Raw genomic sequence first — 14,211 nt, forward strand, 5'->3', positions numbered from 1 at the left:
TAAACATTGAGCATAGATGTAGAACAGATTAGACAGATCTCATGTACATGAGCTGATTATTCACTTATCAGTCATCCTGTTGTCACTTTACCTCTACACACAGTAGAAGTAGGAAGTTTCCATACACCTTAGCCAAATACATTTAAACTCATTTTCACAATTCCTGACATTTAATACTAGTAAACTACTATTCCCTGTCTTAATAAGTGAGTGAGGATCACCACTTTATTTTAATGTGAAATGTCAATAAAAGTGATTTCAGCTTTTATTTCTTTCATCACATTCCCAGTGGGTCAGAGTTTACATACTCACTCAATTAGTAGTTGGTAGCATTGCCTTTAAATTGTTTGACTTGTGTATAACATTTCAGGTAGCCTTCCACAATAAGGTGGGTGAATTTTGGCCCATTCCTCCTGACAGAGCTGGTGTAACTGAGTCAGATTTGTAGGCCTCCTTGCTCACACACACTTTTTCAGTTCTGCCCACAAATGTTCTATAGGATTGAGGTCAGGGCTTTGTGATGGCCACTCCAACACCGTGACTGTTGTCCTTAAGCCATTTTGCCACAACTTTGGAAGTATGCTTGGGGTCATTGTCCATTTGGAAGACCCATTTCCTGACTGACGTCTTGAGATGTTGCTTCAATATTTCCACATAATTTCTCCCTCATGATGCCATCTATTTTGTAAATTGCACCAGTCCCTCCTGCAGCAAAGCACCCCCAAACATGATGCTGCCACCCCTGTGCTTCACGGTTGGGATGGTGTTCTTAATCTTGCAAGCCTTTCCCTTTTTCCTCCAAACATGATGGTCATTATGGCTAAACAGTTATTTTTGTTTCATTAGACCAGAGGACATTTCTCCAAAAAGTACAATCTTTGTCCCCATGTGCAGTTGCAAACTGTAGTCTGGTACTTTTATGGCAGTTTTTGAGCAGTGGCTTCTTCCTTGCTAAGCAGCCTTTCAGGTTATGTCGATGTAGGACTTGTTTTACTGTGGCTATTGATACCTTTTGTACCTGTTTCCTCCAGCATCTTCACAAGGTCCTTTGCTGTTCTGGGATTGATTTGTATTTTTCGCACCAAAGTACGTTCATCTCTAGGAGACGGAACGCGTGTCCTTCCTGAGCGGTATGATGGCTGCGTGGTCCCATGATACTTGTGTACTATTGTTTGTACAGATGAACGTGGTTTGGAAATTGCTCCCAAGGATGAGCCAGACTTGTGGGGGGTTAAACTTTTTTTCAGAGGTCTTGGCTGATTTCCCCATGATGTCAAGCAGAGGCACTGAGTTTGAAGGTAGACCTTGAAATACATCTACAGGTACACCTCCAATTGACTCAAATTATGTAAATTAGCCTATCAGAAGCTTCTAAAGCCATGACATAATTTGTTGGAATTTTCCAAGCTGTTCAAAGGCACAGTCAACTTAGTGTATGTAAACTTCTGACCCACTGGAATTGTGATACAATCTGTCTGTAAACAATTATTGGAAAAATGACTTGTGTCATGCACAAAGTAGATGTAAGCATTTCACTGTTAGTCTACACTGGTTGTTTACAAAGTATGTGACAAATACAATTTGATTTTTAGTTGTAGCCCGTGAAAAGTGTCTGGAATGAATCAGTGATCTGTAACATGTTTTAGCAAAACTCTCCCAAAAGCAATATTGCCATAAACAATATTCTATAACTTTTAGTGCGACCCGACCAAATTCACAGAAATATGAGTTGTAGATCTGTCACTCGTTGAAAGCAAGTCCAAGAAGCAGTAATATGTTCTGAGCGCTATTTCTATGCTTAAGTTTACTTTTAAGTGTCTTGTTTTTGTACACCATCTGAAAATACTATTTTTGGTTATGATAAAGATTTCACACTGCGGTTTAGATGGTATGATTCTTTACACTATACTTGCTTGTTTTGTCACAAACTGAAATTAGACAAACTATTAGAATTTTAGCAACCAGGAAATGGTGGAGTGATTTCTGCATAGTTCATCTTTAAAACATGCTCTACTACTTCCAGAAAGCCCAAATGATATCACAAACAAATAATTTTACCATGATTCCTCTGATAGACTAGGGCCTATGTCAAAAGGGCCTTGTTGGTCTTCTTGACTTGAGCCACTTCAGTCTCGTCTGGCTGTATGGTGTGGTACCACCTGTACCAAGGGGTCATGGTGGGGGGAGGAGGGGCCGAGCCAACTGCGGCATGGGAGTTGGAATTGTCCTCCCCTGAAGTCCACATGAGGAAGCTGGAAGGGTAGTAGCCCTGGAAATATGGACAATATTTATGTACTGTAGGGAACTGCAGTTTCTCTTTTGGTGGCATTGTTGAACCGCTGCACTGGTCACAAAAAAAAATGTAATTCTTCATTACTGTACTGCTGTAGCATTCTGCTCCTTAGTCACAGAGGCTGAACTTACCATGGTCTCTTGCAGTGCCAATTGCCTGATTGAGTTAATTTTTCTGTTTCTGACTCTCCTGGATAAAAATGTAGAATAACAATATAAATGTGCCACTTTGGTTACCTCAAACCACACAAAAAGTGTTGGTCTTGAACCAGATGTTACTTTATGCAGAAAGGTTTATCACTGAAACGCCTATTGGCAGCCTCTCAGATTCTTGGCTGTGTCAACTGTGTAAATTCATCAAATCAAAGACAACTTATTTTGATGAAACCAGCAAGCATTTAGATAACACTTGCTGAATTCAGCATGGTTGATTCTGATTAATTCATAGAATTGTATTCACATTACATAAATAGAAACCATCTTACCTGTCCGTGTGGGGTCATACACAACGCCTGTATATGGGCGTATAAGATTTTGCAGCAGCTTCACATTCTGCAGAAAGACAATGGTCCATTGCTTACCAAACATAACATTGAATAGCTTGTTAAATCAACCTAATGAAATCAAAGGTAATACCATCTAATTTTACATCTCTCATAATGATTGTGTATGTATATATGCCATGAGTAAATGTGAGAGACCAAACCTGATAGTGGATGATGGTGTCTCAACAAATTGGACAAGGGTTCCCAAATATCGTGTTTCCTCTGAAGAAAACAGAAATAGTGATGGTTTTTTCTTTCTTTTCCCACCTTTATTTAACCAGGTAGGCCAGTTGAGAACAAGTTCTCATTTACAACTGCAACCTGGCCAAGACAAAGCAAAACAGTGCAACACAAACAACACAGAGTTACACATGGGATAAACAAACAAACAGTTGATAACAATAGAAAAATCTACATACAGTGTGTGCAAATGTAAGATTAAGGAGGTAGGGCAAAAAATAGGCTATAGTGGAGAAATAATTCAAATGTAGCATTAACACTGGAGTGATAGATGTGCAGGTGATGTGCAAGTAGAGATACTGGGGTGCAAAAGAGCAAAAATTAAATAACAATATGGGGATGAGGTAGTTGGGTGGGCTGTGTACAGGTGCAGTGATCGGTAAGCTGCTCTGACAGCTGATGCTTAAAGTTAGTGAGGGAGATATGACTCCAGCTTCAGTGATTTTTGCAATTCGTTCCAGTCATTGGCAGCAGAGAACTGCTGGCGGCCAAAGGAGATGGCTTTGGGGGTGACCAGTGAAATATACCTGCTGGAGGGCGTGCCACGGGTGGGTGTTGCTATGGTGACCAGTGAGCTGAGATAAGGCGGGGCTTTACCTAGCAAAGACTATAGATGACCTGGAGCCAGTGGGTTTGGCGAATATGAAGCTAGGGCCAGCCAACGAGAGCATACAGGTCACAGTGGTGGGTAGAATATGGGGGATTGGGGGAAAAACGGATGGTACTGTGATAGCAAATTAGATTGTTGCCTTGTTCAGGGGCAGAATGACAGATTTTCACCTTGTCAGCTCGGGAGATCCAATCTTGCAACCTTTCAGTTAACTAGTCCAACGCTATAACCACCTGCCTCATTGCACTCCATGAGGAGCCTGCCTGTTACGCGAATGCAGCAGAAGCCAAGGTAAGTTACTAGCTAGCATTAAACTTATCTTGTAAAAATCAATCAATCATAATCACTAGTTATAAGTACACATGGTTGATGATATTACTAGTTTATCTAGCGTGTCCTGTGTTGCATATAATCGATGCAACGCTGGTGGATGATTTAACAAAAGCTCATTTGCGAAAAAATCACAATCGTTGGACGACTGTACCTAACCATAAACACCAATGCCTTTCTTAAAATCAATACACAGAAGTATATATTTTTAAACCTGCATATTTAGCTAAAAGGAATCCAGGTTAGCAGGCAATATTAACCAGGTGAAATTGTGTAATTTCTCTTGCGTTCATTGCACGCAGAGTCAGGGTATATGCAACAGTTTGGGCAGCCTGGCTCATTGCGAACTAAATTTGCCAGACTTTTACGTAATGATGACATAACATTGAAGGTTGTGCAATGTAACAAGAATATTTAGACTTAGGGATGCCACCCGTTAGAGAAAATACCGAACGGTTCCGTATTTCACTAAAATAATAAACGTTTTGTTTTCGAAATGATAGTTTCTGGATTCGACCATATTAATGACCAAAGGCTCGTATTTCTGTGTGTTATTATGTTATAATTAAGTCTATGATTTGATAGGGCAGTCTGCCTGAGCGATGGTAGGCAGCAGCAGGCTCGTAAGCATTCATTCAAACAGCACTTTCGTGCGTTTTGCCAGCAGCTCTTCGCAAGCGCAGCTCTTCGCAAGCACAGCGCTGTTTATGACTTCAAGCCAATCAGCCTAATGGCTGGTGTAACTGATGTGAAATGGCTACCTAGTTAGCTGGGTGTGCGCTAATAGCGTTTCAAACATCACTCGCTCTGAGACTTGGAGTAGTTATTCCCCTTGCCCTGCAAGGGCCGCGGCTTTTGTGGAGCGATCGGTAACGCTGCTTCGAGTGTGGCTGTCGATGTGTTCCTGGTTCGAGCCCAAGTAGGGGCGAGGAGAGGGACGGAAGCTGTACTGTTACACTGGCAATATTATAGTGCCTATAAGAACATCCAATAGTCAAACTTATATGAAATACAAATGGTATAGAGAGAAATAGTCCTATAAATACTATATTACCTAAAACCTCTTACCTTGGAATATTGAAGTCTCATGTTAAAAGGAACCACCAACTTTCATATGTTCTGAGCTAGGAACTCAAACGTTAGCTTTCTTGACATGGCACATATTGCACTTTTACTTCTCCAACTCTTTGCTTTTGCATTATTTAAACCAAATTGAACATGTTTCATTATTTATTTGAGGCTAAATAAATTTTTATTGATGTATTATATTAAGTTAAAATAAGTGTTCATTCAGTATTGTTGTAATTGTCACTTAATTTTTTTTAAACGGCCGATTAATCGGTATCGGCTTTTTTTGGTCCTCCGATCATCTGTATCGGCGTTGAAAAATCATAATCGGTCAACCTCCAAGTAGGATAGTCAATTTTGCGAGGGTATGTTTAGCAGCATGAGTGAAGGAGGCTTTGTTGCGAAATAGGAAGCCGATTCAAGATTTAATTTTGGATTGGAGATGCTTAATGTCTGGAAGGAGAGTTTACCGTCTAAACAGACACCTAGGTATTTGTAGTTGTCCACATATCTAAGTCAGAACCATCCAGAGTAGTGATGCGGGAGGGTGTGGGCAGCGATCGGTTGAAATAAAAGCATGCATTTAGTTTTACTAGCATTTAAGAGCAGTTGGAGACCACGGAAGGAGTGTTGTATGGCATTGAAGCCAGAAGTATACAGAATGGCGTCGTCTGCGTAGAGGTGGATCAGAGAATCACCAGCAGCAAGAGCAACATCGATATATACAGAGAAAAGTGTCTATCCGAGAATTGAACCCTGTGGCACACCATAGAGACTGCCAGAGGTTCAGACAACAGGCCCTCCGATTTGACACACTTAACTCTATCAAGTAGTTGGTTAACCAGGCGAAGCAGTCATTTGAGAAACCAAAGCTGTGGTGATTGACAGAGTCGAAAGCCTTGGCCAGGTCGATGAAGACAGCTGCACAGTACTGTCTTTTATTGATGGAGGTTATGATATCGTTTAGGACCTTGAGGAAGAGAGGGTCAAGATTGTCTAGCCGAGCTGAATTGTTGGGGTCCAGATTTTGCAGTTCTTTCAGAACATTTCGATTTTGGGTGAAGGAGAAGCGGGGGGGGGGGGGCAGCCAGGTGGAAAGCATGGCCAGCCGTAGAAAAAAGCTTATTGAAATTCTCGATTATTGTGGATTTATCGGAGGTGACAGTCTTTCCTAGCCTCAGTGCAGTGGGCAGCTGAGAGGAGGTACTCTTATTCTCCATGGACTTTACAGTGTCCCAAAATGTTTTAGATTTTGTGCTACAGGATGCAAATTTCTGTTTGAAAAAGCTAGCCTTTGCTTTCCTAACTGACTGTGTATATTGGTTCTTAACTTCTCTGAAAAGTTGCATATCGCGGGGGCTATTCGATGCTAATGCAGTATGCCACAGGATGTTTTTATGCTGGTCGAGGGCAGTCGGGTCTGGAGTGAACCAAGGGCTATACCTGTTCTTAGTTCTACATTTTTTGAACGGGGCATGATTATTTAAGATGGTGAGGGAAGCACTTTTAAAGAATAACCAGTCATCCTCTACTGACGGGATGAGGTCGATATCCTTCCAGGATACCCAGGCCAGGTCGATTAGAAAGGCCTGCTCGCTGAAGTGTTTTACGGAGCGTTTGACAGTGAAGAGGGGTGGTCATTTGACCGCTGACCCATTACGGACGCAGGCAATGAGGCAGTGATCGCTGAGATCCTGGTTGAAGACAGCAGAGGTGTATTTAGAGGGCAGGTTGGTCAGGATGATATCTATGAGGGTGCCCATGTTTACAGATTTGGGGTTGTACCTGATAGGTTCCTTGATCATTTGTGTGAGATTGAGGGCATCAAGCTTATATTGTAGGACGGCCGGAGTGTTAAGCATATCCATCCCAGTTTAGGTCACCGAACAGTACGAACTCGTGTGACTGTCTGGTGGAGAATATAATAATAATAATAATATGGAGTTACATAGCCTAACACAGAGCAGACAGCATCATGGTAGACATTCTCTGAATATCTGCGCACTCTCCAAAAAAGCCTAGACAATAGCTTGGAGAGCTGCCACAAGTCTCCAGGTCTCAGGCAAGGTTACAGAACCACCGCTGTTACACCTACAATGCAGGTATTGCGTGTCTTCTGAGGGGGAAACCCTCCTTTCTGGTTCCTCCTGTAGTTAGACCACACTGGACTGGTTCCATAGTGCTCTATGTACTCTAGAGATAGGAGAGGTAGACAGACAAAGTCAATGATCACATATGGATGGATTAACAGTAATTAATTACACTCCACTGAGCATGCTTTCTAGTGCAGGAACAGGGAGTAGGCTTAGTATGGGTCCAAGGAACCATCCCTTAGAAAACAGCAGAGTACATAGAAAATACATACAATCTCTAATCTCCATACCTTCGCTCTCCAGGTAGCCCCATGGTCTGTCCTTGTAACAGTTATTCCCCACTGCCACAGCAGCATCACTGGAGATTTCAGGTTAGGCTGCAGTGCACAAAGAGGCTGGACTTCACACTTGGAAACACAGCCTGGGTCCAACGCCTGACAGGTAACCTCTTTGGAAACTAGAAACCAAACAAATAGAGTGACTGTCAGTCAAGTCATCAAGTGCAAAACTTGCAAATACAGTGTACTGTTCAAGACAACGACGCTGATACATTTGCATAGACTATGGTTCTATGTGAAACATATTACGGGGGTTGCATTGGATGATGTACAGTGAAGATGCAATATGCATACGCAGTACACAAAGTCAGGTACTGGTATGTTGTTCATTATGTTGCTAGCTAAAGCTGTAACTTCACTGTGTTCATTAACCGACCGTAACGTTAGCTCGGTCACTGTTTCGTGATCTGATAATCTGTAACGTATGTGTGCAGCAGAAGTCCTAGCTTTCGCTTATCTGACGCACTATAGAAAATAATTGTCAAATACCTTATTCTGCCGAAAAGTAAGTAAAAGTAAAGGATAGACACGGCATAAAATCCTTCAAATGCCTGGTATGGACGCTGCCATTTTGCCTTTCACAACTGAGGGTTGAAAGGTTACAGGTGAAAGAACAAGTAGTACATTATGTATTGTTGTGCATGGCCAAAGACTCTCCTTTTGGACTTCAATTAATTTATTTTATGAATTTTAGTTATTTATTAATTGTATTATTTTAAATTAAACGCAAGGTTTTGATTGTGTCCGCTGGTGTGGCAGGCTACCCAATTTGCATCGCAGCCATTTTGTAGAAATATTATAATCATAATTATTCCCAAATGTGATATTATAACTCAATGCAAGCACCATATTTTGTGAGTTAGCACTGATACTCATTCAACTTTGTTTAGATAAGCAACAATAGACTTTGGATGTGAGGTAAATTGAAAACAGAACGTACAAAACGTGCAGCGTAATCTTCCTGTCCTAATGGACAATGAAGGCACAGATAGAACACTCTTTCATGAAGGTGTTCTACAACAGCGCGTCACCAAAAACTCAATGTTGTTACCATGAAAAACCCAGAAAATGCATGCTGACAGACGTCAAAAACGTCACAGGGTATAAATATCAAGGCCCTCCCCTTCCAGTTCATTCCTGGATTTGTTCTGAGGTGAGTAACGTCGAAAGAAATAATGCTAGTTTTGGAACAAAAACGACTGCGCAATTATTTAATTTAACCATAATCAGAAATCTATATTAAGATGCAGGCGTGTATGAACACACGAAGAAAATAAGTGAATATCTTGTGTTTCACTCTGTGTGCTCTTTTTTTCAGGTATTTTGTCTGGAGAGTGGCCGTCGAGGAATTTGAATACCTAATAAAATACGTTTTCTTCAATTAATTGACATTTCATTACTAGTTTTGCCTCCAGTTTGTTCGTCGGAATAGCTTTATTTTAGCTGCCACAACCCCGCCCAAACATTGTAAGTAGAATGGCCTGTACTGAAGAACTCAGTGACTTTCAACGTGGCACCGTCATAGGATGCCACCTTTCCAACAAGTCAGTAAGTCAAATTTCTGCTCAGCTAGAACTGCCCAGGTCAACTGTGAGTGCTGTTATTGTGGAGTGGAAACGTCTGGGAGCAACAACTGCTGAGCCTCGAAGTGGTAAGCCACACAAGCTCACAGAACGGGACCGGCAAGTGCTGTAGCGTGAAGATATTGTCTGTCCTCTGTTGCAACACTCTACAGAGTTCCAAACTGCCTCTGAAAGCAACGTCAGCACGAATGTTTGTTGGGAGCTTAATGAAATGCGTTTCCATGGCCAAACAGCAGCACACAAGCCTAAAATCACCATGCACAATGCCAAGCGTCTGCTGGAGTGGTGTAAGCCAGATAGACGGGGACTTCGAGGACTACAAACGGGAGGTCCTGGAGTCACTGGGGGAGACCCTGGTCCACAAGGTCAAAGAGTGACCCACCTACTGCAGAACCAGGGCTCTATTGGCACTCTATTCCCTGTACTGCACCATTTCTCACCAGAGCCCTGGTCAAATGTACTGCACTATGTAGGGAATAGAGTACCATTTTGAACAGACCCAGGAGGAAATGGAAATGTAATGCAAAATAACCTACCACTGAAGCTGACTATGTCATTAGCTCAGTGCATCTCGATAGTCTAACGTGGCTTTGTTTCCTTGTCTCACCTGATCGTTCATCACTTAAGTCTCCCAAATCAGTTTATTTGAAGAAAGGTGTGGCGAGGAAGCCACGTTAAAAGAGTATTGAGAATACACCCCTGGTGTACTGCAGTATCCTCTCAGCCTATGAGATGCATACATTTTCTTGAGTCCAATTTGCCACCTTGCCCCCTCCACACAACTGTATATCTGAAAAGATAGGGTGTGATTTGGAATTCAGAATTTGACTGGACAAGTGGGCATGTCTCACCCAGGTGACAATGGGGCAGAAATAGCAATATGCTGAAGTATTTCTATTATAGAGGAAATGGCAATACATTACCAGTGGATCCACACATGTAGAAACCAAGCTCTTATTACCTGGGAATAAACATGTTGACACCTGTATGATCATAGAATTTACTAAAGACAAAAAGGAAATTAAATGGATTTTGCAATGTCTTTATTTATTACAATGTCTCTGAATACAATTGAGCAGATTAGACAGATTTATCTCATCAATGGCACATATGGTAAGTGGCATGTACTGTACATGAGCTGATAATTCACTTATCAGTCATCCTGTTGCCAAGTCACTTTACCTCTACCAATATATATAAATACACACCTCTGAGTGGCACAGCGGTCTAAGGCACTGCATCTCAGTGCTAGAGGTGTCACTACAGACCCTGGTTTGATTCCAAGCTGTATTACAACTAGCTGTGATTGGGAGTCCCATAGGGCAACGCACAATTGGTCCAGCGTGGTTAGGGGTTTTCCGGGGTAGGCTGTCATTGTAAATGAACATTTGTTCTTAACTGACTTTCTTAATTAAGGGTTAAATAAATATCTTCAATTACCTTGTACCTCTGCATATTGGTACTGGTACCCCGTGGATATAGCAAAGTTATTGTTACAGTTATTCCTTATTATTTTTCTGCATTGTTGGGAAGGGGCCCGTAAGTAAGCATGTCACTGTTAGTCTACCTACTGTCTGTGAAGCATGTGAGGAAAATGTATTAGATTTTAAGTTGTAGCCTGTGAGAAGAGGCTGGAATGAATCAGTGATGCTTTATCAAAATTGCAACTGCTACCTGCTAGTTTAAAAAAAACTATGTTGCCATGAAAACAAACAAATAAAACACAATTTTGTTTTAAATCTGCAATATGTGATTTTGGGCTACCTGACCAAATTCACATAGAAGTGTTATAGATCTGTTGTCTTTAATTTTTTAATTTTACCTTTATTTAACCAGGCAAGTCAGTTAAGAACAAATTCTTATTTTCAATGACGGCCTAGGAACAGTCTTGAACCAGATGTTACTTTATGCAGAAAGGTTTTCATCACTGAAACACCTATTGGCAGCCTCTCAGATTCTTGGCTGTGTGTGTAAATTCATTTAATCAAAGACAACATTTTTCGATGAAACCAGCAAGCATTTTTTTTATATATTATTTTTTACCTTTATTTAACTAGGCAAGTCAGTAAAGAACAAATTCTTATTTTCAATGATGGCCTCGGAACAGTGGGTTAACTGACTTGTTCAGGGGCAGAAGGACAGATTTTCACCTTGTCAGCTCGGGGATTCGATCTTGCAACCTTTCGGTTACAAGTCCAACGCAAAATGTAGATAACACCTGCAGAAATCATCACGGTTGATTCAGAGTCATTCATAAAATTGTTTTCACATTACATAAATTGAACACAAACATTGCCTTCGGAAAGCATTCAGACCCCTTGACATTTTCCACATTTTGTTCGGTTCCAGCCTTATTCTAAAAAGGACTAAAAAAAATGTTTTTCTTCATCAATCTACACACAATCAACACCCAATGACAACAAAGCAAAAACATGTTTGGGGAAATATCACATTTACATAACTATTCAGACCCTTTACTCTGTACTTTGTTCAAGCACCTTTGACCGATTACAGCCTAGAGTCTTCTTGGGTATGGTGCTACAAGATTGGCACACCTGTATTTGGGGAGTCTTTCCCATTCTTCTCTGCAGATCATCTCTAGCTCTGTCAGGATGGATGGGAGTGTCGCTGCACAGCTATTTTCAGGTCTCTCCAGAGATGTTCGATCAGGTATAAATCCGGGCACTGGCTGGGCCACTCAAGGACATTCAGAGACTTGTCCAGAAGCCACTCCTGCGTTGTCTTGGCTGTGTGATTAGGGTCGTAGTCTTGTTGGAAGGTGAAACTTCACCCCAGTCTGAGGTCCTGAGCACTCTGGAGCAGGTTTTCATTAAGGATCACTCTGTACTTTGCACCGTTCATCTTTGCCTCGATCCTGAATAGTCTCCCTGTCCCTGCTGCCGAAAAACATACCCACAACACGATGCTGCCACCACCATGCTTCACCGTAGGGATGGTGCCAGGTTTCCTCCAGACGTGATGCTTGGCATTCAGGCCAAAGAGTTCAATCTTGGGTTTCATGGTCTGAGAGTCATTAGGTGCCTTTTGGCAAACTCCAAGCGGGCAGTCATGTGCATTTTACTGAGGAGTGGCTCCTGTCTGTCCACTCTACTATTAATCCCTGATTGGTGGAGTGCTGCAGATATGGTTGTCCTTCTGGAAAGTTCTATCTCCACAGAGGAACTCTGTCAGAGTGACCATCGGGCTCTTAGTCACCTCCCTGACTAAGGCCCTTCTCCTACAATTGCTCAGTTTGGCCGGCCCGGCCTCATGGCTTGGTTTTTGCTCTGTCAACTGTGGGACCTCATCGACAGGTGGGTGCCTTTCCAAAACATGTCCAATCAATTGAAATGATCACAGGTGAACTCCAATCAAGTTGTTGAAACATCTCAAGGATGATCAATGGAAACAGGATGCACCTGTGCTCAATTTCAAGTCGCATAGCAAAGGGTCTGAATACTTATGTAATTAAGGTATCAGTTATATATTTTATTTTTTTTACTGTTTTTGCTTTGTCATTATGGGGTATTTATTGTGTGCAGATTGCTGAGGATTTTTTAAATAGTTTTTAATCCATTTAGAATATGGCTATAACATAAAATTTGGAACAAGTCAACGGGTATGAATACTTTCTGTAGATACTGTATCTTACCTGTCCGTGTGGGGTCATACACTACGCCTGTATATGGACTGATAAACTGTTGCAGCAGCTTCACATTTTGCAGAAAGACAATGGTCCATTGCTTACCAAACATAACATTGAATAGCTTGTTAAAATCAACCTCACAAAATCAAAGGAAATGCCATCTAATTTTCCATCTCTCGTAATGATTGTGTGTGTGTGTGTGTGTATTCCATAAGTCAATGTGAGAGACCAAACCTGATAGTGGATGATGACGTTGGGGTCTCGACAAATTGGATGGGGGTTCCCAAATATCTTGTCTCATCTCTGATCAAAACAAAACAGAAATAGTGATTAGAGGTTGCAGTCACGTCTGTCTGAGAATATAATAACAATAATAATCATCATCTGTGCACTCCCGAAAGCCTAAACAATAGCTCAGAGAGTATCCAGGTTTCAGGCAAGATTACAGAACCATCTCTGTTACACTTACAATGTAGGTTGTGTGTGTCTTCTGAAGGGAGGATCCCTCCATTGTGGTTCCTCCTGTAGTCAGACCACACTGGACTTGTCCATAGCACTCTATGTACTCTAGAGATAGGAGAGGTAGTCAATGGTCACAGATATGGATGGATTAACCATATTTAAATTACACTCCATTGAGCATGCTTTTTAGTGCCGGAACCAGGAGTAGGCTTAATCTGGTTCCGAGGAACCATCCCTTAGAAAATACAGCAGAGTGCACAGAGTAGAAATTCAAACTCTAATCTCCATACCTTTGCTCTGTCGGTGGCAAGAGCCTCCACTGCATCACTGGGGGTATCAGGCTGCAGTGCACAGACAGGCTGGACTGCACACCTGGAAACACAGTGACTGTCAGTTTTTTTTTATATACCTAACCTTAATTTAACTCTGCCAGTCAAGTGTGAAATTTGCAAATACAGTGTACTGTACACAAGACAATGATGCTGATACATTTTCATAGACTATGGTTCTATGTGAAACATATTACTGGGGTTGCATTGGATGATGTACAGTGAAGATAAAATATGCACACTTTATAAAGTAAGGTACTGGTATGTTGCTAGCTAGCTAACTCTGTAACTTCGCTAGCTGTGTCTGGCTAGTGTTTAACAGTCGACGGTAACGCGTTACTTTAGCTCGGTCACTGTTTCGTGATGTGTGTGCGCAGCAGACGTCCAAGCTTTTGCTTATCTGATGTACTATAGACAATAATTGTCAAATACCAGATTCTGCAGAATATTCGATTAAGTAAAGCGGACACACGGCATAAAATCCTTACAATACTTGGTATGGGCGCTGCCATTTTGCCTTTCACAACTAAGGGTTGAAAGGTTACAGGTGAAAGGGCAAGTAAGCACATTTATTTTTGTGCATGGTCAACGATTTTCCATTTGGACTCCAATTAATTTATCTTATGAATTTGAGTTAATTATTCATTTAATCGTTTTAAATTAAACGGCAAGGTG

General features: G+C 41.4%; 1 long non-coding RNA gene and 1 pseudogene across 5 annotated transcripts; both read right to left on the minus strand.

Annotated features, from left to right (window-relative positions):
- Positions 1–58: 58 nt before the first annotated feature.
- On the minus strand, positions 59–8,300 carry LOC135549283 (small ribosomal subunit protein mS40-like; annotated as a pseudogene).
- Positions 8,301–8,851: 551 nt separating this feature from the next.
- On the minus strand, positions 8,852–14,075 carry LOC135549758 (uncharacterized). 5 transcript variants are annotated; one of them, XR_010457018.1, is made up of 5 exons: positions 13,969–14,052; positions 13,498–13,579; positions 13,215–13,312; positions 12,980–13,048; positions 8,852–12,842 (listed from the first exon to the last, which is right to left on the minus strand). It is a non-coding gene; the product is annotated as an uncharacterized LOC135549758 (long non-coding RNA). The 5 variants fall into 5 exon arrangements; XR_010457017.1 differs by having other exon boundaries at positions 8,852–11,317; positions 12,752–13,048; XR_010457016.1 differs by having other exon boundaries at positions 8,852–13,048; positions 14,025–14,075.
- Between the last annotated feature and the right edge of the window lie 136 nt (positions 14,076–14,211).

This window comes from Oncorhynchus masou, chromosome 12, assembly GCF_036934945.1.
Source record: "Oncorhynchus masou masou isolate Uvic2021 chromosome 12, UVic_Omas_1.1, whole genome shotgun sequence".
Taxonomy (NCBI): Eukaryota; Metazoa; Chordata; class Actinopteri; order Salmoniformes; family Salmonidae; genus Oncorhynchus; species Oncorhynchus masou.